The sequence below is a fragment of the Mycteria americana genome, chromosome 1 (assembly GCF_035582795.1).
Source record: "Mycteria americana isolate JAX WOST 10 ecotype Jacksonville Zoo and Gardens chromosome 1, USCA_MyAme_1.0, whole genome shotgun sequence".
Lineage (NCBI taxonomy): Eukaryota > Metazoa > Chordata > Aves > Ciconiiformes > Ciconiidae > Mycteria > Mycteria americana.
The window spans coordinates 134,260,751-134,286,157 of record NC_134365.1 but is presented as its reverse complement, the minus strand read 5'-3'; positions in this window follow the sequence as shown (position 1 = coordinate 134,286,157).

Here is a 25,407-nt window from a genome sequence, read left to right as displayed (position 1 = left end):
TCTCACAAACACCCACAAGTATGGGCTGTGGTAAACTGGAAAAGCAATAGGCTGTAGAATAATGATAGAAATTAAAGTAGAGAACTCTGCTGACAATCCTCTATTCAGATGTGGTCTCTCATCATAAAATTCACAGTTCCTATTTCCAAACTTAAAATTATATAATTCAGATGCTATTTTCAGATGTCTTTGTCCCTCTTCCTTTTTTTCTTTTGCACATCAATTCTTAAACTCTTAGAGTTGCCTTATCATTTTAATGGCATATGAATAACATCCAGATGCTGTAATGTATTGGGATTCATTGTCAGTTATTCTTAATATTTAAAGAAATGCTGGGCATGCTTGAAAGTGTTCCAGAATAAAAAAAAAAAAAAATAAAAAAAAAAATTAGATGTGTGTTAACGTTAAAGAGCATTTTTCTTAAAATCTGTAATCTGTAATTAATTAACTCCCTTTGAAATCTTTGAATTATCTCATGAAGCAATAGAAAGTCCATGTTAGATTTAGGAGACTAACCATGCACTCAAAGAACAATTTAATCCATATTCAGGGTGATCTCTACAGAAATACAGTCAGACTTTAAAGTGTTCATTGCAATCATTTCATGAACATTTTTACTTTCCAAGATAAATGACTCAATCACCCAGCAACACCACAGGTTTTGCAGGAATGCCATCATCTAAAACCAAGCCACTCCAAACCTTGTAAATTTATAGTTGAAGCTACAATTAAGAATAACATCTGATAGATTTAGGGAAAAATATGAAGTTACATTACACAAATGCCCTTAACCTTGCCCTGCAGAGATGATATCTAATAACTATATTTAAATACCCTATCCTATTAGGATCAATTGGATTTTTAAAAAATGTGTTTCTTCTTTTTTGGCATCCTACAGAAAAGATATAAAGTTGCTAAAGTATCATACGTATGAATTCCTCCTTCTTGCTCAGAACAACAGCTGCACATACCTGTGGGCATAATTTTGCAGGTAGGATATTAACCAATACATCTGTCAGTCAGGAAGACATATAAATGACTTAAGTTGCACCTATAATTGAACGTGCTTACAAAGTGGGGGCCAAAAAAACCACAGGCTGCAATTAAAACATCTATCCCTTCTGGCAGGTCTGACATGACTCTGATGTCTCGTGCTATATGACAATCCTGTCACTAGTGCAACTATTTTGAATTCGAAGGGAATGTTCTTGACTGACACCATCGGGGAAGTCAGAATCAGGCCCAGAGATGCTCAGATCATCAGATGGATTCCACAAGTGTGATGGCTTGCCCACCCTCATTCCCAACAGCATCTGTCAATGGCAGTGCCTTGGGAAAATGAGCTTCACCCTTCATGCTTGGTTTCTTAAGAGCAACAGAGCAGCCAACGTCAAGGTGTAGCTGACCTCCCATGTCCTGTCCCCTAGTTTTATGATTTCTCACAATGGAACCAAGGCACGGACCAGCATGAGGGGGCAATCTAATGCAGGTGCCCTGTTCTGAGCATTGTCTGAACTGGAAAGAGGAGGGTATCACGGTCAACATAAACTTACTGGCGCAAATGCAAAGTCTGCACCTGTCTGAACTCAAACAGGGAACGGTGTCTGTGATTCCCTGCTGGAAATCAGCTGAGGATGGTTACATGCCTGTGTAGTGCAAGAAGAAGAACATCATCTCTTCCACCTGGAAATGAAGAGGAAGAGCAATCCAGGGTCTGAACAGGGTCTATGGCTTCAGGACTGATCCTGTACTGGGTTGGTCCATCAGATTTGCTTCTCTTCTGAGAGGGCTGCAGATCCCAACATTAATCTTGTTCGAAGAACACAGACTGAAATATGTACAGTGGAGAGAGATCTTCTGTGTACTTCGCTTTCTGTTTGTTTGTTTGTTTATGGGACAGTTATTCCCTCATTCTGTTTCTACACATTTGAGAAAATATGTAGTGGTTTGAATTGTCTACAGCCCTGTAACACCTTGAAACAACGCATTCAACTGCTACAACTGGAGCCAAAGGCAGACAAAAAAGAGGCTGATACTGTATGGCGCTCATTCTATTTAAGACAGAGACTGCCAGATATACATATGACTGAAGTAAAGGCTCCTGAGTTGCTCTGCCTTGCTAGTCTTAGAAAATGTCAAACTGGTTGGTTTCTGCTGCAGTATGCTAAGTAACATAATTAAAGGAGCCCTCTTCTGTCATACCATAAGGGTGCTAATATCTTCTCTGTTATTCAGGTGTGAGATATGTGTATCTCTGAGGTGCAGGAAATACTATAAGCCATATTTTAAATGTGTGCAGGAAATACTGTAAGCCATACTTTAAAGGTGGGATAATCTCTAATGTTGGGGGTAGAGGACGACTTGCTCAAGGTAGAAAATTATGTCTGCATGGAAGTCACAGCTGCTAATCGACTTCCCACTGCACATTGGCTACATGTAGATAGGGCAAGAAGAGGAAGGGAACTTTTATGCTCCTGACACCAGCAAGGCAGATACACTGACCAAATAAGCACATCTTCTAATGCAGCACGGTTGGTGAGGAGCTGGGCACATGTCAGCTCAGCTTCTACATCCTTATCAGTCATTCCTAACCAACTTTCTTATCATAACTACTTCTTCATATCGCTTCTGGTTGCTGCAACGTTATGGCCCACAGGCAAACAACTTGAATTTTTTAGCTCATAATTTCATGCATTTCTAATTTATTGTCTCACTTAAAATCTCCATTAAAATGAGAATAGGAGGGAGAAAAAAAAACAAGCCCTTTGCATGCTTATTCACCAAGCAGTTTTCTTAGGTTCTTAGAGGTCTAATTATGATATGAAAACATGATTTCCAACTTTGCAGATGATACTAAATTGGAAGAGAATAAAAACAAATGAGGAATAATTAGGTAGTGCAGCCAGATATGAAAGAATTTAGATCATTTTATATTTCCGGAATAATAGAATGCAGGGCTGTGCAAATAAATTGAGAATAATTAGCCTCACAGTGTGGCATAAAAGTGGGACCCTGTTTAGAAAGATGAGAGGCTACAACATGCTGAGTGAAATAAATCCTGAACTTAGAGTGCAAAATTCACATCTAAGGTTCCCTTACCTTTATGACTACGTAGTGACCTCAGCAGTACTCTGCTAGAAATAAGATAGCACTCAGTGTCAGCAAGAAAATCACCATCTGGCGTCTGGGAAAGGAAAGGCTACATGGTATAGTCTAAGAAGGACAATTTCTTCCACAGTTATTACACAGGACTGTATTGCCCAACTATTGGACCACAGGCTGGATGCAGTCTGCAGGACGTCTCTGCCCAAGCCGGTGTCTTTCTCCAGGGTCAAAAAGAAAAAGAGCAAGGAGAATACACCAAGGAAACATCAGCTTTGGTTTGCTTTGCTCGAGTGCTCCTGCAGAAGAGGCACCTGCCTCTGGCTGCAGCAGAGACAGACTGCTTGGCTAGAAAGAGCTCTACGCTAATAGGAACAGCCATTTTTTATATCCTTACATTATGTTATGTTCCTTAAGGTATTCAGGCCTGAAGTTAGAAGAAGGTTTCCAACAGTCGAGCTGGGGAGGTTCTAGGAGAGCTTTCAGTGGAAACAATGGTGGGAAGACACCTTGCTGGTTTTAAAATGTTGCTTCATGAACCATGACAGATTATACACTGAGATAGCAAGGATGGCTAGGGACATCGCCCTAAGAGATTACCATGGTTTCCTATGCTGCTGTGAACTGCTTTCTGCTCTACATACTGCTGCCTACTTCTCTGCTCTTGACTGAACCACAACCTGTCAAAAATGCACTCCCTCTGCTGCATATATCAGCACATTAATTTTCAGCTATGTGATATAGGAGGTTCTTCTATATCGACCTAAGAAAAATTATGGTTTTTTCACAGCAGATGTGGGCAAGAGCCTGTTTTTTTCTTGAAGAGATGAAGTTTTGTTTGGGAAACTTATTTTTTATTTTGTTGAGAGTTGTCTGTTCCCATGGAAGGTAGGAGGAAGAAGGGAAATGGACAAATGCATGAGGGAATTAAGTTCACTACTGGTGAATCAGTACGGCAAGGGATTACTGACTACAGAATATTTTCACTGAATACAAAATTAAATAGACCTCTCTGAAATAACGAGGTCTAAAATCCATCATTAGTCGATGAAATTTGAAAAGTATTAGGTTGATCTTTTTGCCTATCTAGAGATGCCTTTATGGGGGGTGAAGATTTACCTGCATAGGTCTTCTTATGGTAAACCTTTAGCTTGCTTAGCAATAGCAAAATAGTGACAAAAGCTGCCTTGTTAGGGCATTTATACATTTCTTTCTAGCCATGTTTTCTATGGAATAGGTCTGAATTATTAGCCATCTTTCAAAGCATGCAAATGAAAGGAGTTTCAAATCTCCCAAATGCAATGAATTGCATTTCAGCATTTCAGCATTGAACGCCTGCGTAATTTATGGCAGAGTGCACATAATTTCTGTGTATGGCTATACCTAACATGGGTAGCTCATTTCACATTTGAAATTCAATTCTGCTAGCTGACTAATTGATTCGTTTTCATAAACACTCTAAAATTTGTAATAAGACCAATGCTTTGCTGTAAGATACTGTTTTGGGGCTGTACCAAAATTAACTATGTCTATTTACTTTCAAGAAAAGCCAGTGGGACCAACAGCAAATAATGAAAACATAGTGATTTATCATTTCTTTTCACAATCCCTATTGTTCCATGAGATTCAGCAAAATTTTAAATCATCCCCTTAAAATACCGGTACCTTTATTCAATCTCAGTTTTCTCCCCTCTGCCCCCTTCTGCCCCTCCCTCCCAACAGCCCTCCCTCTGCTGGCATCTCTCCAGTTCTGTCTTGGGATGCAAGCCACTGAACGAGCTTCAGACACGAGCTTTGGTAGCCACCATATCCATCACCCTTCACCAGAAGAATTGAATTAGGATGTTTTCAGGGAAGGTGGGACATAGTTTGTTTCCAGAAAGAAAGAGAAGTCATTCCAAAAGCCTCGAACATATGTTCTGAAGTCAAGTCACACTGGTTTCCAGAGCAAAGACCTGGTTTAAAACACACAAGCTGCGACTGTGGCAGTCTCCTCGGGAAGTGCTGCTGAGGACTGCAGTTCAGTTCCCACAAGTCCCAGTGGGTCAAGTCGTGCAGCTGCTATATGCTGCAGGGGATGCAGCAATTGCATCCCCTGATCTCAGACAAAAGTGTCCTTCCTGGGAGCAAATAGCCCTCCAAAGAGCAAGCTATCTGACACAGACGATATAGGAAAGTATGTACCACAGGAAAATGAAGCTGAACATATTACAAGCTGTGTGACAGAGGTACAGTCGTGCAGATGACAAGAAACCTCACAGCAGAAGCGGCAGAGCCTTTGCACCCATCCTTCCCCTTCCCTTCCTTTCTTCATTCCCATGTACAGACTGTGTTGAAAAAACGTACCAGACCTATCATGGGAAAAGAAACTATATTAAGGGACAAATACGACTGAGAGTTAGGGTGCTCTAAACAGGGGACTGACAGGTAGGTATTAGAGCATCTCTTTCAGAACAAAATCAATGGATCCAGGACAAAATAATTTTTAGATTGCTCATACCCTGACAGCAGTGTGCAAAACATTTATTTTCAGAAGCTGGAGCCCAGTTCATGAATACAAGGAAGCACATGCCTTTGGCACGTGTTTACATGTCAGAATAGCAGCAGGAAGCATGGGCTTAACATTAAGCATGGGGACAATTCACAGAATCACAGAATCACAGAATCACAGAATCACAGAATCACAGAATCACAGAATCACAGAATCACAGAATCACAGAACTGTATAGGTTGGAAAAGACCTTTAAGATCATCGAGTCCAACCATAAACTTAACACTACCAAGACCACCACTACACCATGTCCCTAAGCACCACATCTACACATCTTTTAAATACCTCCAGGGATGGGGACTCCACCACTTCCCTGGGCAGCCTGTTCCAGTGCTTGATAACACTTTCAGTGAGGTAAAATTTCCTAATATCCAGTCTAAACCTCCCCTGGCGCAACTTGAGGCCATTTCCTCTTGTCCTATCACTTGTTACCTGGGAGAAGAGACTGACCCCCACCTGGCTACAACCTCCTTTCAGGGAGTTGTAGAGAGCGATAAGGTCTCCCCTCAGCCTCCTTTTCTCCAGGCTAAACAACCCCAGTTCCCTCAGCCGCTCCTCAGAAGACTTCTGCTCCAGACCCTTCACCAGCTTCGTTGCCCTTCTCTGGACACGCTCCAGCACCTCCATGTCTCTCTTGTAGTGACGGGCCCAAAACTGAACACAGTATTCGAGGTGCGGCCTCACCAGTGCCGAGTACAGGGGCACGATCGCTTCCCCACTCCTGCTGGCCACACGATTCCTGATACAAGCCAGGATGCCTTTGGTTTTCTTGGCCACCTGGGCACACTGCCGGCTCATATTCAGCTGGCTGTCAACCAACACCCCCAGGTCCCTCTCTGCTGGGCAGCTTTCCAGCCACTTTTCCCCAAGCCTGTAGCGTTGCACGGGGTTGCTGTGACCCAAGTGCAGGACCTTGCACTTGGCCTTGTTGAACCCCATACAACTGGCCTCGGCCCATCGATCCAGCCTGTCCAGGTCCCTCTGCAGAGCCTTCCCACCCTCAAGCAGATCAACACTCCTGCCCAACTTGGTCTCATCTGCAAACTTACTGAGGGTGCACTCGATCCCTTCATCCAGATCATCGATAAAGATATTAAACAGAACTGGCCCCAGTACTGAGGCCTGGGGAACACCGCTTGTGACCGCCGCCAACCGGAGTAAACTCCATTCACCACCACTCTTTGGGCCCGGCCAGCCAGCCAGTTCTTTACCCAGTGAAGAGTACACCCGTCCAAGCCATGAGCAGCCAGTTTCTCCAGGAGAATGCTGTGGGAAACCGTGTCAAAGGCTTTACTGAAGTCTAGATAGACAACATCCACAGCCTTTCCCTCATCCACTAGGCGGGTCACCTTGTCGTAGAAGGAGATCAGGTTGGTCAAGCAGGACCTTCCTTTCCTGAACCCATGCTGGCTGGGCTTGATCCCTTGGTTATCCTGGGATAGATGGATTCGTTAGCCCATTGCAACTCTTGCACGGTCAGGATTGGAGGAGCAGCACCTGGACTGGTGATGGTGACAGTGCTACCACCTCGAGGCTTTGGGGAGTGTGGCCCAGCCTTGTCATATCATCCTTCTCCCCAGCTGCAATACAGCAGCTCTCCCTCCTGCTTGATCATTGCTCTGCTGGGCTGACGTCTGGCATTTGGGGAAACAGGTAAGATGGGCCTCAGGTAGGCTTAGGATCAAAGATATTAATTAATAAATAACATCAGTTTTAGATTAACAGGATTTTAAATGTATCAGAGGTAACTTAAAAGCTGTGACTATCATTGAGCTCTCCATGTCCCAGAGGTCTTTAACACAGTTCGGGGATGAGCATACCTCCCGCTCAAACCCACCAGCCTCCCAGTCTTCTTAGCTCTGTGCTATTGCCTTGCGCCATTTCAGTCCCAGATGAGGCAGGAACAGGCAGCAGAGCCAGACCTGCCCTCCAAAAGGGGGTCTGTAGTCTGCCGAAGCCACAAGGAGAGCTTATCACAGAAAATCTTCCATCAAATTCATCAGCTCTGCATAAAAAGCGTCCTGACTTTTCCCCCCAGCTATTTGGAAACCTGTCACTAGAAATCACAGCTACTGGAAGTTGCTCCACACAGGCTAGCAAGCAAACACCCTGTGAACTTGCACTGCAACCAGCGTGTCACTCCCGGTGGGGCTGTGCCCCTGTGGCCACTGCCACCATCAAACATTTAGAGTGTGGCAGCAGCCACAGGGCAACCGCCCGGGGCCCGCGCTCGGCACTGGGGACCCACAGCCTTGGCCCAGCAGCAGGCAGCAGGCATCACACTGCCTCTCCAGCAAAACCCAGCCATGTCCTCCTCTGCACTTTGGCTGTGTTCTTCCCCTTCTTTTTCTGCAGAAGAAATGAGAAGTTTGAGCTTTTTTTGCCTGCACAAGGTTTTCTTGGCCCAAGAATTAATTCTGACATTTAATTCAAGTTTAATTTTGTTAGTGATAGATAAATAGTATTTTTAATGTCCTTCTTTTTTTTTTTGTTTGAGAAAAGCATCTATATATAAATAAAAATAAAAACTATTAAAAGGTTAAAAACAGCCTGACTTGCTCTGCAGACTTTTCAGTCCTACAGGATTCGGCAAAAATAGAGTGAAGTACTTACATCTTCAAAAAGCATTTAGCCAAGCACTTCATCAAAGGTTAAAGTGCAGAAACATGAAATAAGTGAAAAGTTGGCTCACTGGGCTGCAAATTGGCCAAAGAGAGGAAGTGAATTTCAAGAGGAAAAGAATTTATAAGGGGTTGTGATAGAGATCAGCAGTAGATCTTCAGCCTTTCAATATTATATTAATGATGGCACCAAAAGTAAGTTTCTGCTGTCTGCTCCTGATAGTAAATTCTGGCTACCAATAAGCAAAGAACAATACAATCAGAAACAGAAAAATGTAAAATATTTATGCAGTGCAGTACTGATAAATAACAACACGTGAAAGAGAGCAAAAAGTCAAGAAAGAGATTACTATCTAATGGAAAATTGTTGCAGAATTACAAGAAAAGTACTTCTGTTCCAGAAAAAAATTGTCTATAGCCGATTCAACTCAAAGTGCAGCTCCAGTAAATAAGACAAGCTGAATTGCCTTAGAATTAGGCTGAGCTCTTGGGAAAGCATTTCTTAAGTATATATATATATATAAAAAGCATCAGTAAAAAATAATCTAGATTAAACTGAATTCAGTACTTTGGTAAAGAGTGAAAGCATATATATAGGTATGAGTAGGCACACATTCACACAGTACAAATTGTATCTAATCTGCAGTGTCCTGTTGGACAGCCTTACAGTGTCAGCAGTTTGTCTCAAACCACATTCCCAAGTGGTTTCCACTCTTACTAAAATTTCATAATCATCATAGGGTGCTCTGCTTTATCAGTATGAGGTCCACCGTAGGTCTAGGAAAGACGGACAACTTGCGGCCGCGACCTGCCCTGCATCACTAGAGATGCATCAGTAGAGATTGCACCAGTAGAGAGGTAACCAAATACCACCATTACTAGCTGAAGTTTAAAAATAGGGGTTTCAGATTTTTCAAAGATTCTTCATTTTTTCCTTCAAGCCCTATAGTTTGCTACACAATCCACAGATGTGTGAAAGCAGACAAACTCACACCTTCCTCTAATCAAAGGGTTAGGCTGGCCTTCCATTTGTTGCCTCTCTGCCGATGCCCTAGCGAAGTCCGAAATGAAGAATAATATTTTAAAGTACTTTCTCACTTCTTTAAGAAAAAAAAGAAAAACAAACAAAAGAAACCTTGCAATCTATGTTTTTACATTGTGTTTGCTTTGCATGTGCCATTCAAATACTCCCTATGGTGCTGTGTCTCTAACTAGACACTCTTTTTACAATTTTACCAGACAAAGTTCCCAAGGAGAAAATAGTCAAAAATAGTCAATGTAATATAAATGTAATATAAATGTAATAAATTTCTGATATGCTTTCCCAGGATGCTGGTTCTTTCCTTGTCAGATCCCAACACTATTTATAGGAATCTCTGCAGCTATTTTTGTCTTCCTGAATTTCAACAATTAGAGAAAAATATAACCTGTTTAAGAACAGTCTCTTTCAAGTGCGTAACTTTTCCACACTCTGATCTTGAACAATTTTGGCTAGGAATGCAGACGAACACTGAGCCAGGAAGGTAAGAACTGGCATGTGAGATTTTGTGTTGGCATTGAACTAGTGGGCTCAGAGAAATCATGGGTTGCTAAAACTTCAATGTGACCACTGAGGACATCGATGAAAGGGTTTGGAGAACCTCACAGAGAAGATGCCTGATGCATACTAGGCTAAGGATAATATTAACGGGGGAGAAAATCTATACTACTTCATTAGAAGAAAAATGCCATCCTGCGCTCCTGAATGGTAAAATATGCAAATGGCACCACTGAGTCAACAAGTACTGGAGTGGCTAAATCTTTGCACAGAATCTGATTAACTTCTTCATTGCTAAAGGAATCTAAGCAAAAAGTCATGAAATATCTTTCTGGGAATGGGTTTTAATGATGCAGGTTACAAAGAAGGCAGTGTTGTGTTTCCAAAAGACTGCCTCATTCCTTGTTTTTTGCAGTCAAGTCGTAGCTGTTTTATCCCATAAAATATGATTTGTGTCAGAACAATGGCAGATTTTTTTAAATCTATGATGCAGGGCCTGTATTAAATGTCTAGGCATGAAAACAAGAGAGCAAGACAGAAAATGTCATTTGTTAAAGACACCAACTGTTTAACAAAATATACAATGGAATAATAACCATAAAGAATATCTCCACAATAAATGTTCAAAATGAAAGGCTTTTGATTGCTCTTGCTTCTGAAAATTGTGTTTATCTGAGTGAACATAATTCTCTTTGAAGACCAGACTATCCTTTAGCAAGCATTATTTTCCTGTCAATCAACACTTTGCACAGCCATGCAATTGCAGTATGGCCAGAGTTCTCTGGATGCTTCATTACCAATGGCTTCCAGTTATCCCAGTGCCACTCTGTTTTTAAAAACCATGTACTCTGGGAATTAGCGGCTTTCATAACTGAAGATATTAATGAGAAAAAATCAGGGGGGGAAAGAATGTCTCCCCAGATAGCTTCATGAAGGGCACCACCAGAGGGATATAATGCAAAGACAAAGCAAAAGCTGAAGATAAATATTCTTGTTTCAGTTTGCACATTCATTTTGCAGGCATCAGCCTAAGAACATTCATGCTAAAAAGCAGTGAGAAATAGCCTGGAGAGATTAAGTGATTTCATCTTAATAGACGGTGTTTTGTAAGGATGAACTTTAGCTTTTGATACTTCTATACCTTATAACGAGGTTTTTCCATTTGCCTAGCTAATGACAAATCCCAAAACAACTAAACCTTGAATTCCACCGAACGGTGGATTCTGGGGGAAATGTGCAAGACGTTTTCAATACAAGCAAGTAAAATGGGAGATTCATAATTGTACCAGGAGTATGGAGCTGTGGAAGGCACAGGCTCTAGAGCAGTGATTTGAATGGCAGCACTAGACTCCCAATGTGTAAAACAGTAACAGTTTTGGAAAGTAGTGATGAAAACAAAAGCTATTACAGGCCTTTTGGTTCAGAGCTTACCACACAGGACTGTTCTTTCACGGGCAGTTTTCTTAATCCTTTCTCAAAGCTAGGTTTACATCTTTCCAATGAAGGGCTTATAATTTTTCCTTTATTACATTCATGGTCATCTGTGTTCATTGCATTTGACTGATATCTGACTTTCTAGTATTTCAAGTAAACTCCAAAAGCAGAGAAGGGAGACAGTGGGTTTGATGTCAGCTTTATTTTGGCCAGAACGAGATTCCTATTTTCCACTGAAAGTCTTGAATCCTTTATTACAAGCAAGACTTACATAAAAATGAAGATGTAAATTTCAAGTGGATATGTAAAATTGAAAAGTAGGAAACTGTGAAGACAAACATGAGGCAATACATCACTAAGAGCCCCAGTTTCTCTCTGATGTGTCATAACATCTCCCATAATGTCATGGCTGACTGTACCCCTACTGCAATACGTAGGCTTAAAATAATGGTTTCAATGGGCCAGGCCTTTAACTACTAAGAACTGAAGACACATTCACCTACTGCACTAAATAGATCTCCTTTTTCTTCCATTTTCAGACCTTCCAAATACTGTAATTTTTAACTACATCTCCAAACATCAGTGGTTTTTGTCAAGCTGCACATTACCTTGTCTGGTTCTCATCACATATCTCCTTCCATTGTTAATTTTGTTTTCACCAAGGAGATCGCTAATACTTAATTCAAATGGAAATTTGGTATGGTCACTTATAAATTGCTTTCCATAATCAGTTACAGAAAAATAACAGGAACCTGAATAAAACCTGTCTTTTGTGCAGCTATGTAAACTATGAAAATATAAATAAAAGAAGCAGTAAATTGAACAGCAAAAAATCATCAAAGTAACTTTCAATACACTCAAGGCACTCAGCTAACCGCAAAGTCAGGAGGTACTAACCCAGGAGACTACAGCTATGGGCAGAATTTCTCCCTCCTTCCAAATGCTGACATATATATTTAAAAACAGTGACCATTTTTATGTTGAATCTACTCCACATAGCTTGACAGATAAAATTAACTTACAATACTAAGCAAATAAAGTCAGTGCATGCTGGTCTGAACACAGACTTTCTGTTCTACTAGAAAACACCAGATTTGTTTTCATTATGAATAGGGACAAAAGGAAAAGCCGAATTTTATTTTGTAAGGAAATTTAATAAAACAAAAATAATTGGATAGACTACAATGTTCCACTTCCAAAAATGAATATTTTTGTTCAGATTTTGATTTAATATTATGTTCAGTTAAGTCTATACATTGTGAAAATGAGATGTATTTTTAAATGAGAAACTGCAACATTTCATTATGGCTAAGAGAGAAAAAGACATTTTCATCATTTTTCCCTAATTAGGTTTTATTGAAAGTGAAGTTTTACAGAAATTTTTACTATCTATAAATAGAAATGCTTTATCCAATGAGAAACTTCTGTTTCAGAAAACTCTCCAGTTCTTACTTCCACAACTGAGAAAATAATGTGACTGTGTTATCAGTCCACAGTACAACTTTTAAAGGGTTGAGAATTCCATCAGAACCAAATCAAACCAAAATCCACATAGGCAAAAACCAGCTTGTTGGAGCTGACAGACTGTTAGAAGTGTAGATACTAGAGATAAGCCAGAAATTAAGGGCAAACTGTGCGTCCTGTACACTGTATACACTGAAAACCCAGTAAGCAGATAAGATAATATTACAGAACGAAGAGCATTAAATGTCAAGGGTAGCAGATATAAAAAGAGGAAGGCAATGAATGCACTTAAGAAGTCATCAAGAAGTGGAAGCAATGAAGGAACATTCACACAAATACACTATAAGGTGAACAAAAAAAGATGCTCTTAGTCAGAGGCTATTGCAGCAGTACATTATGGGAAGGAAAAAGTCAGAGTATGCACCAAGATTTTAAGTGTGACCATTACAAAACAGGCAAAACAGGAAGAAAAAATAGTCAAAATATTTTATATCTTGCAGACAGGTCTTTATTCAGAAATCAGTTTGGGGAACTAAAAGTTTGCAGAGCCCCTGGTTATGCTCAGTTTTGTATCAACCAGCAAAAACAGGAAAAAAAATATCACTTTCAGCAAGGGATTAAACTAAGCAATGGCTCAAAAAATAGACCATCCACTTAGCCTTTATTCATACATGCAGAATTAGTTCAAACACTAAGAGTAAGTCCAAAAAATGAGTGATGAAGCTGACAAATCCCAAAATTGGAATATTTATTATGTGCTGTACTATGCGCACTTACCCACCCAATATTAAAAATTGCAATCCAGTGAAACCAAGGAAATGGTAGTACCGCAGACTGTTGTAAAACGTTGCTTGGAGCAGTCAGAGCTGTCAGACAATATGTTGTTTAATATCATGATAAAGGAGATCACAGGTGAGGAAGCTAAGGAGAATGGAGTGGGGGTTTCTGTAGGGGTGGAGGAGGCAAAGGGGTTAGCTCCAAAGCTATGAGCAAGTTTTTCTTTACCAGCTGTGGGACAAACCCTGACAACTTTGCTCCTTTGGAGGACAGATACAAAACATGCTCGATGCCTACTGCTCAAGCAGGATGCCTCCTTTAGGAGGCAAAGAAATGTTAAGCCGGGAGACAAAGTTTTCCCAAGCCAAGTTCCAGCACGAAACAACATAACCAGAGGCACTCAGCCCCTGAGACCTGGAGTGCTCAGGCAAAGAAACTCTCTTACCTCAGGTTTTAATTTTTATTTGATTTATATCAGAAAGAATATTTAATAGCTCCCTCATTCACCTATGTGCTCTGTAATGCTCACACACACAGAGTGTGCAGATTACGAGACAGACTAATGCCTCTCTCCACCGAAATTACTGTAATAGCAAAGCCATTTTGCAAATGACAGTGTAAGTATCAGCTCAGATCATTCCGGAAAATTAATGCCCCAAATGAAATGCAGCCTCAGAGCTGAGGGAATACATTTTATACTTTAGTCTTTTCATTCTTTATTTATATGTTTACTATGCTCTTACTATATATATATATCGTCAGATGTGCAAGACTTTTGCAGTATGAGGGGTATAATTTCTTTGGGTTTCCCCCCCCCTGTTTTTCAGCATGAGGATAATGCAATCATTGGCAGCCTTTAAAAACAAAAAGGCTTTGGATCTCAAGCTTTGGATCTCAGAATGAGCTAACATGAATACTGAGAGCTACTGAACAGAGAAAGGTGAACAGTTTGCAGGGTGAGATGGAGATCATAGGCATGCAGCAAGGGCAGACTCAGTCTCTCCTAACCTGGAGAAGGGCATGGGAAAGCCACACGCACCTCCAGGCAGCAATTTATTCACCTTTTGTGCCTTTAAATTGCCCTGCAGAGGTGCCACTCTGTCTCTGGAGTGATAGATGGAGGCCAAATCATTAGCATGGACTAAAACACCTGACTTTTTGAAAGCTCAGAGTACTTTAAAGAGATCCTACCCAAAAGACTATCTGACTCTGCAGGAGAGGGACAAGGAGGAAAAGCTTCACAGGACATTACCAGAAGAATAATAAGGGTGGAAGGACAAAGTGACTGGAACAGTAACACAAGTTTGCTCTTTGTTTGCTTTTCAATTTGTTGACATATTTCTATTTTTGAGACATACAGAACTGCCTCATCCTATTTATGCTATTAGTAAATTGATATTATTTACTATTAATAACAAACAAGAGTTTTCATATGCTTCTCATTGTATTAGACTGCACGATCATTCAACAGAAAGGGCAAATTCTTTCCTTGGCCAGATCCTTGGAGGTTCCCCAGTCCGCAGGGAGCTAGACACAGGCTTTAGCCGTTAAGAGGAAAGCATCCATAATACATTAAACAAACTACAAGAATCCTCTGAAGGGCTTGGATCTAAAGCAAAATCAAGTAGGGGAAGAGTAGGGAGCCTATATACCTCAAAGATGTTCTGAACTGCAGCACATTTTGATCTGTGACTTACACAATGCAGACAAAGAACATTCACTCTTTGTTCATATACCACTTAGTATACCCAGCTCTTCCAGGCAGTGACATCAATTTTAATTTATTATCTGCTTTCTGAGCGATTTGATCTTTGCTCTCCTTCAAGTCTGTGGTAGCTGCTTTTGATACTTTATGTCTGAGTCATCACAGGGTTTTAATTGTCATACTAATTGTGGTAACTCATGTCTCGTGTTGTCTTTTTACTGAATTCTGGCTCCAAGTCAATCTCATAAATGGATTAAATGAGCTCTCTTATTGCATTTACCTGGTTGCAGGACATGAAAAAATACTTTGCAGAAACTCAAGTTCCTAATATGCAAAGATCCTCATGATAATTTGAAGATCTGAAGATCCTGTTCAGAGCTCATCAATTATTAGTTGAAAGTTAGAGCTCGGAAACAGATTTTGTTCTGGAATCTCTGTCTGGAAATTCCTTCTGACTGAACTGCTTGACAGGAAACATGGAACATTATAGTCAAAAGGAATTATAAGGACAAAATTAAAAGCAAATGAAGAAAAGACAGAGGATGGAGTCACAAGCTCTTTTTGCTGCTAAAACTACTGGAAAGCAAAACTACACCCTACCCCTTAGACAATAATTTCCACTTTCTTCTTATCTACTTCCTTTTCTTACAATTTTCTTTGCATGCAATTGCATTATTGCTTTAGTTAGGATCAAAAGTGAATGTTCTCTCTCTCTCCTTTGGTTTGCTCTGGTTCACTGGTTCTCTGGTTCAGAGAGGTCTCAGAGCAAGTGAATTAGATTCCAAGGAGGGTTCCTCACTGGTCAGCACTACTGGGGCCTTGTACATGCAACATTTTCTTGATAACCCAAGCATTGTAACAGAGGTCATGCTTTGTTAGATGACAAAGGGATGTGCAGGACTGCAAACACTGGGAGACATTAAAATGCAAGATGTTCTTGACAAACTGGAGAAATGGTCTGGAAAAATGCAATTCAATAAGCATTCAATACTTCAACCATTCAATAAGCATTAAATTCAATAATTCTAGCTCTAGATTAGTGTACACAAATACAACATGGGAAACAATGTTTTCCATGCTGGAAAAGATCTGGGGGATGCAAACAGAAAACGATTCAGCAATGGTCTACTGCTGTGGAAATTAGTATTCCTTATACTGGGATTTACAAACAGGAATGTAATCTCTAAGAGGTATGGAATAATCCTCTTTCCCACTTTTTTCAGCAGCCATGGAGTCTCAGTAGGTCTGATGTGTCAGATGTTGGGTATCAGCTTTCAAGAAAGATGTAGACTAGCAAAAGAGAACCCAGAGGAGAATGCTGAGTAAAGTCAAAGAGATTTGATTTCTGAAGAAAAATTGAAAGGATTGGAATTGTTTTATCTGGAGAAGAATGCTTGCAAGGCACAAAAGAAAATACGTTCTCTATGAATCAGATGAAATACTAAGAGTTTAGATTGCAGCAAAGGGCTTTGAGAAGTTTTTGGTGTTGGTTAAGCCAGTACAATAAATTTTTCTGGAGGGTGATGAAAACTCCATCAGCACAGTTTTAAGCACTGTTTGATTGAACTGTTTGATTGAAACCACCAGAAACAGCACAGGTAGAGGGACCTTGGCCTGGGGCAAAAACACCTAGTCCAGATGGCAGACACAGCTTAACAATAGCCTGGAGTCTGCCTGTTATGTCCCATATTTTTGCTTGGCAGATGACACAAAGATATACTAGGATTTAATACTTTGCAAATTCTACCTGAAGATCCATATGGGCTTGGTTAGTCCAAAATTTCCACAAGGCATCACACCTACTGTATATGCACAGTCAATCTTAGACGGGAGAGGGACTTTCTATGTGGGATGTGTGATCATCAGACAGCCCCGTCAGCACTGCTGCTCAGACACCTTGCTGCCTTAACATCACTGCACATGGTGGTGCTAATGAGGGAGAGCAATGTCCTGCCAACCTCTGTCCTTCATTTGATGACCCCCCAGTGTCCCCTCCATCTGACTTTCATGTTGCTTTTGAGGGATGATCAATCAGATCATTGCTCTTTTCCTCTTCCTCACTGTTTCACCTGACCCTCCCTCTGCTTCATTCTTATTTTTTCTATCCCATGCGCCTCCTCCACTCCTTGTATTTGTAGCATATTTCAGAGCCATACCTCCTTTTTTCAACACAGTTTGCATCCATTTAAAATATGTACATGTGCTATTAGCTTTCTCTTCAGTTCTTGCAGCTGGGGCTTCTTCTGCCCCTGAGGCCTTGTCATAGATCATCACTTTAAATGCCAAACATGGAAGGGCTTCACAATCAACACAGACACGCCAACAACTCTGGCTATCTCACTTACAAAACCAATCCGGCACCACAGCAGTCAGTCCACTTAGTTTTCTGTCGCCTGATTGTTGTAGGTTATGACCAAGCATCTCCAGGCAGAGATGTGGCCCCACTTCTTGGCACTTGACAGAAGTGATGGGGATAAACCAAAAGCAAATCAAACCCGCTATAATTCAATACTGTTGGAAGAGGTGAGACTGGGTTCTATGACTGCTAGTGGCTTATGAAAGAACAATTCTTAAATATTATTGTATTTGAAAGACACCAGTTAATAGTGTATAATATACACTATTAGCTATTGATACACTTGCTTTGTTTAGGGAAATTTGAAGAATAAAACAGATTGTTGTTTCCATCAAAACACTTCAAGCTGGATTTAATAGTGCTGAAATGCTAATTGTGAATTGTACTTCACATCATACACTGCAGACTAATTTAAAAAGAGGAAAACATATTATGTTAAATACCACAATGCATGCACTATGAGTCATCTAAGCATATGATGAACTGGAACAATACCAGCAGCACAACATAAAGCAGCTGAATTTAAGCTAGAGGGAGTACAATACCTTTTGATCAGGCCTAGTATATGACTGAGAATACATACAGCTGCACATACACCATTAGAGTTCTGGCAAAGAAAACAATGTGAACTTTTTTTCTCTCTCCCTCTTCTTTCCCCCAGTGCAACCCTTCCAAATATATTTGCATTAAGTCACTGAGACACTAAATAAATACTGTCTTGTTTGTATGAAGAACAGGCAGCTTCAACATCAGTTCCCCACGCTCCACTGTGAAGCTGACCATACTCGTATTACACAGATGCTTGCTTTTAGCATCCTAATGAGAACTTTCAAGAATTCAATGACTATTAAATTAGCTTTACTGAATGTTATCAGAATGCTTCTGAGGGTTTCGTATTATCCTATCAGCACAGTAAGGAAGGAATACCACTCTGTCAATCCAATTATTTTTCTGTGTACTACTTGCAAGAAGGGGAAGGGTCAAGCACATGATTTGTCTTCCTCAGGGGAAGAAGAAGGGAGCTGTCATCTTTGGGAATTCACTACCAGTTCTCTGGAACTTGAAGAAAGCCATTTTTCTCAAAGAAGCCATTTTTCTCAAAGCCTCTCAGCCCTTTCAGTAACCACCAGCTTTTAGTGGTCACCGTAGCATTTCCAGAGGCACTGGCTCTCTCTCAAACGGCTGTTGAGTGAACATACAGCCATACAGGATACTCCTCAGTATCCACAACACAGACCTGGAATTCAACAAGTTAGTTTAGCTTCCAGCTCACATAACAGCAAATCTTCTCTGAAGTCTCCTTGGAAGAAGCTCTGGAAAAGCCCACCTGGCTTCCTCCCTCAGTTGGTCTCTGAAGCCCTCTCAGAAGTGAGATACCTGGGTGTGGAGGTGTGGTTGCTCACAGGGAGCCCTCCGCTTTCAGGAGAAAGGCAAGAACACTGGTCCCTAGTCCTTCTGTCCAATAATTTTCCGTGTTTTCCCCAGTACCTTGGAGCAATGCCCAAAGCAGTATTACAGAGGGTAGTGTACTTCAGTTAGAGTTCCATAGTTACATTATGTGAATGCTAGATATTTTTAAATAGGCATTGCACGGACATGTCTCCATTCTCTCAGCATTCCTGCTTCACATCCCTGGATACTCACATTTTCCTTTGAAATATGCACTAGAAAGCTTTTTGGTACTTTATTCTCTTGATTTCCATTCTAGTAGTTGTGTTTCCTCAACTCTTTTCTGAGGCTCAAGTGTTAACAGGCCTCCATTGGTTCAAAATTGTACTCAGCTTCTGAGATATGTAACAACCCTGTTAAGAACTGAGCCAGCAACTAGAGTAGGGATTTTTATATATAAATCCTCAGATGTCCTACTGTGCATTCATCAATAGCTCAGTCAACTGCCCTGCTATTAGAAATGGATGATGCCAGCAGGGATCAAAGCACAAGGGACTCTGAGTGCATATTAACTGAATTAAACTGTAAATGTATTAAACTTCCATGAATTCACAGGTTGATTTTAGCTTGTTTAGCAACTAAACTTCTACTAGGTGGGTATAACAATAGCCACATACAAATATATACCTACAAAAAGAGGGAATCAATACTCTCAATACATTGCAAATTTAAAAGAACCAAACACAATTAAAACCTGCTTAGCTTAGCAGTAACACAGAATAACATAATTATTTCTCACAGTGCTTAGATTACCTTCTCTGTTAAAACCTTTTATTCTGGAAAAAGTTAGCTGTTCAGAGAGCATAAAGAACAGTAAATAAATATGTGGCAATAGTAATTTAGTTATTCATATTACTGGAGAAATGGTTGTATTTAATGCTTCAGCATACACAGTGCCATAAGATTGACTTTTCTTACTTTTTGAACTAAGCCAGGAAACAGTTACCATCCAAACATGCCAAATCTCTAGGTATGCGTATACCCAGCTAACTCATGTTGTGACTTTGCAGTGCAAGGTGATGTGCCACTATGCCGCACAGCAATAGGGGACCTCAGTGACACTGTTAGGTGACAAAACCCAGCACTGTGCTCGTGAAACAGCAGCACTGCGTGTTTCATGCAGGACGTAGCAGCCAGACAGTGCTACCTTCTTTCAGCATCAGTCACTTTTGTGCCAGGTGGGTACCATCCCTGGCACAGAGCAAAGGGGAAGGCAGCAGATGTGCTCCCATCCCCCTCAGCCAAGGCAGGACATGTCCTGCTCCTTGCACTCCAAGACGGAGGTTTCCATGAGGCAGCAGCTGTCACAGCATGAGGAGCTTCTGCTGATGGAGGGCAACGCACAGCAAAGGGACGTCAGCCCCAGGCAGCTTGCAAGAGTTGGGCAGGGTTTTCATTTGGTGTTGCACAGAGGCGAGGAGAGACCACAAAGGTGGGAGGGAGCGGACACGAGTCCAGCCTGGCCGGCCTTACACCTGCAGCTGCTGAGTCAGCACTGAGAGGAGAGCATCCCCCTCTCTCGCACTCACGTCCTCGCTGCCCACCTGCCCCCTGGATGAGCACATAGCTTGAAGAGCCACAGAAAAGATTCCTGTGAGCAAGTGATTTGGATTGTGCTCTCGCTGGCTGATGAACAGTGCTTTTTTATTTCAAATGAACCAAGTGGTGTTGACTAGTGTGGACCACACAAACCATGCATCAGCAGGCTTTGTAATGCCAGAAAATGAATCCACTTCGGCTGAACCACTGCAGAGAAGTCTCCCCACTGCTAGTAAACTGGAGAATTAAATAGACACCATGTCTTTTAAGCTGTGCAAAAACAGGACAGTTGCCCAGCTACTTTCCTTCAAACTTCTTGTACATTCATTTTTATACATGGCAGAGAAAGATTTTAGACTAAACTCTGAAGGCTTTTTCAAAGTCAACCCTATGGCTTTTTCCTGTGTTTATTTTTACTCAACTGAGCTTCCATTGACTTCGATTTTAACCCAGTGAACTGGACTGAGCAGAGCTTTGGGGGGACCTCGGAACCTGTTTCAGAACAGGGGCTTCTAGCTTTCCCTCCTCCTCTGCTCCTCCAGGGTAACTGGGAGCAGCACCACGCAGCTACTTTACCTCTTATCCCCCCACAGCAATGATCAGTACAAGCTAAAAAAGGCAAACAGCGAGGCTATTATTTGAGAAAAGAAACTGCAAAGATGCCCATGGTCTATGGTCTGTGGAGATGATTCATTCCACAGCACAATCTAATTCCAAAACAATTACAGCAAACCAAAATCCTCACACAAAGGAAAGACGAAGCACGAAGTCTGGACCTCTGCTGAGCACATGCCTTTATAAAGCTGACATTACTGCAGAGATCGCACTGCCATTTAACCATAAAGCACAACTGCCCATTTGTCCTAAACTCCTCCATGGAAAATTAAAGGTAAAGAAAACAGAAAACAAGGCAGCAGGGGTTCAAATGTGAGTGCTTGTGCACCAAATTTGCTACAGCAGTTTAATTCAAAAAAAGAATTAGCACTGTTTTCCTCCACTGCAATTTAAAATAAATGACTCACTGACCAAAACCAATAGATTATCATATTAATTGGTAACTTTTATGTTCATTATACAGTAAGAGAAGACCACAGTTTCTCTAAATGTGTTCATTACTCAGATAATTATCGGAAACAATTTTACAACACAATTACCCAAACAGTTATCCAGGAGGGAGATTATGTCCAGATGCATCACGAGCTATTCTGTGAAGTGCTCAATATTTATTGTTTTAGTTGTATTGGCTAGCTGTGATTGATCAAATGAGTCATACATTGTTCTGTCAATTCTCCATTGGGAACTACTTCTAGAGCAAATATCCACTAATTCTAACTTCAGGTGGTGTAAATATCACACATGTGAGCTCACACTTCACATTGATACTCTGTGGCAGAAAAAGTCTGAACTAAGTCTTTTGAACAAAGTCAAAATCTAATCCAGCCAAAATGCCACTCGACTATGTGTGGCACTGCCTGTACTTTCTCTTGAAGCAACATTTGCTAACAGTAAAAAGCAAACAAGGCCAGCTCCTGTGAAATATTCAGATGAATAGTCAGATTCCTTCTTTTGATCTGAAACTAGTCACTAATTTGGTAGCAAAGCTATTTAAAAAAATCACAGTTTTCCATGTCACTGCAGAAAATTAAGTGGTAACTAGCATGATCTAGTACAATATCGCAAATTGTCAATCATGCAAAAAACCTTAAACTTTTATTTTAGATCTGACTTGATGGGGTTCTTGTCTTGAGCTTCAACTAAATTTTCAGCTTTTCTTGAGGTTTAGAATGAGCCCAAGAATTCAAAGCAAAACCACAGTCAAAGCAGGCAAATTTTACCTGTGCTTGTGGGCAAAAGGAAGGGAAATGATAAACCAGGCTTCAGCATCTATTAACTCAGTAAAATTTTTAACAGATTAGCTGTTCTGAGTCCATACTGATTCCAATGTCATGTTTTATAATTAAAGTTTCAGGACATGCTACGAAAGCCCTAAGAAAGCATATGACCTGAACAGCCAAATTCTTGAGCAAGTTCACCACCAGCTCATTAGTATTTCTGCATCATTGTATTTCTAACATTTTTTGGAAGTTTCAAGGGTCATTATGCCAAGGCTTACTGAGGTCCAGTATGTTCTCTGAATTACCTTAAGCAGCAAGGTTTAAAAAGCCCATGAAGTACATCTCATTTGATTGTTTTAAAACATCACATATTAAGAGGTTCCAGTTTGATCATTACAAAGACTTGCCACAGCTTAGCCTAATAGCACTTTCTTCAAAATATTCTTGGGCCTTATGTTCAGATGATTTTCTCTTAGTTGGACAGATTTGACAGTACAGATAGGCAACTAAGCCCTAGGGCTAGGCATGAGTTTGACTTCTTAACAATATTGTATCTACAAAGAACAGCATACAAAAAGACAAGTTGCTCTGTGCTCTGCAGCTTCTATTGACTTTAAACCACAAACTCGCATTTCCTCCTCTGCTTTCACAGAAGAATTTAATTGGTGTCAAAGTGAAAGATCCCAGCATGACCTGTCTCCACTATAAGCCACTCCAGCTGTGATTGTGAGCAAATTTGTACATTCAGACACTGCTGCAAGAGAGACCTTCCTAATAAGCTGAGGTTTTGCACTGACGGAGAAAAAAAGAAGTGCTTGGTTGGAAACAGGGAGAGCTGAGGCTGCCCTTACCCCACCCTTAGAGTCAAGCAAAGCTTTAAAGGCTCCAGTAAGGACCAAATGAAAACAGAATAAGGACTTCACAATTTACTCCCCACAGAAGAGTTAGTACAGGTATAGGCACTAACAACTTGTGCAGGATAGGTGTTTATTAACCTATATTGTATAGGCATTAGGATTGCAGTTCCTCACACATTTTTTCCACCTTTCTGACCAGAAGCCCACTAGGGGTACGGCTACTTTGCAGTCACTAGGTTTTTGGCTGCATCATGAGCAAATCTGAGGTAGCTTTAAACTACCTGCTGCTGCTTGTAATGACAAGCGAGTCACACAGGCTCAGCATAATACGTTCGCTACCCATCACTGCAGGGTGGGCACACTTTATGACCTGGGGTGCTGCTGGATGGGCATCCTTGGTTTTCAGACACTTGCCTCTTTTCTCTGAGTGCTGCAAAGGGGGTGGTCTGATTCAAATGTATTATATGTGACAATCAGTGACATGACGATATCCACAGTCACCATACACATGGCAGCCTGCTCTCTTTCTGATTTTGACTTTACAAAGCTTAATCCTTGCATGTTAAAAGAAAAATTTAACCATAAAAAAAAATTAAGCAGTAGCTTCTATGAGTATTTTGAGCTAGATATTAGGAAAAGTGGTTGACTATTTTTCAGTACTGCCAATGGAGGGCCATAGCATGCAGGTAAAGAGCAGCAGGGTGAGGAAATTACTGGAAAGACAATGCCAGTCCTTTGAAACAGTACATAGATGAAACTAAATGTGAACATATGCAAAATGCTCTCAGTGTCTCAATAGTCTTCTAAGGAAAAACTAAAGCCTACTGAAAATAGTCTAGCGGGGAGAATTTTCCCAACCTTGGGGACTTTTCTGTTTATCTTTAGAGTACCACAGACACATAAAAATGTCACATGCACATCTGGCCAGAGCAACTATTTCATCTAATTAAATATATTATTTTGAAGCTAGGAAAATAATGACCAAGCAGAAATACATAAGCAATAGAAACAGCTTTAAAATTATATGTCTTCATAATTAAAACATAAAACCAAATGGTTTCCCATAACTTCAGTTTGAAACAACTGAGTATCACCTCTGCATGCTCAGCGGAGTGCTTTCTGCAATCAGTGGAGCTAGAAAGGACAGACAAAGCCAGAGGTGAAAGGTAGAGCTGGCACATGGGTATTATTCTTTTCTTGCCTTTTTGTGCAACTGAATTGCTCCAGATCCTGAGTTTTTGTATTTGTTACTTAAGGCTCCTCTCATGCTTACTCCTTTCCATCTCAGTCATAAGCAGAGTACCTGAAAAAGTCCCTCTTCCAGTAATGATACTGCAAGGATGGATAAATCAAAATTTTAACTCTTATGTAGAAGTTCTTCCCCCCGGTAGTTTGTCTGAAAGCAAGAAGTTTCAGCTTGGCACAACGGGAAGTAGTTCATTACTAAGAAAGAAACAAGGTCTTATTGAGCTGCTATGCTATAAAACAAGGTAAGGTAAAATAATCTGCAGGATGAGTTCAGGACATCAATCAAATACAAATAATGCACCAAATATTTAATGCCCTTTGGGATACCGTTACTGCTGAAATTTGTGATCCGGTGAAGCACGGATTTGCCACCGACTGCAAAGGGACTATGATTTCATTGTGTGTTTGTGTTACTCCCAAAGTGTGGAGGACTCAGTTTTTGAAACTTCAGGCACAAATTTGGAAAGAGTGAGAGACAAAAACAAGTCACAAATTAGAAAATGTAAACAGTGACTATAAAATGAGGCTTTTCTTTAGCAGGATTTTTGAACAGAAAAATTGCCATGTAGATTGAAGTAGGTCAGACTATTTTTTGGTAAGCCTAAAATGTTTTTCAGAGAAGCATTCATTTCAATGACATTTTAAAGAGGGTCCATGCCAATTTCAGAAGGAAAACAAGGAAGAGAAAAAGGAATCAAAACACTTCCTTTCTCAATTTGAAAACTGACGTGTTGATTCAAACATTTTCATATAACAGAATTATAAGGTTGTGACTTTGTCCCAGTATGGAACAAAAATAGATGTATAACCTTCAAAAAATCATCATAAAATCAATCTTTTTCCTTTGACCAGCTCTCTAATTGACTGAAATTATATCATATAGCTTAAGAAGCTGTCAAGAAATGTCCACAATTCAAAGACATTATGAAAGT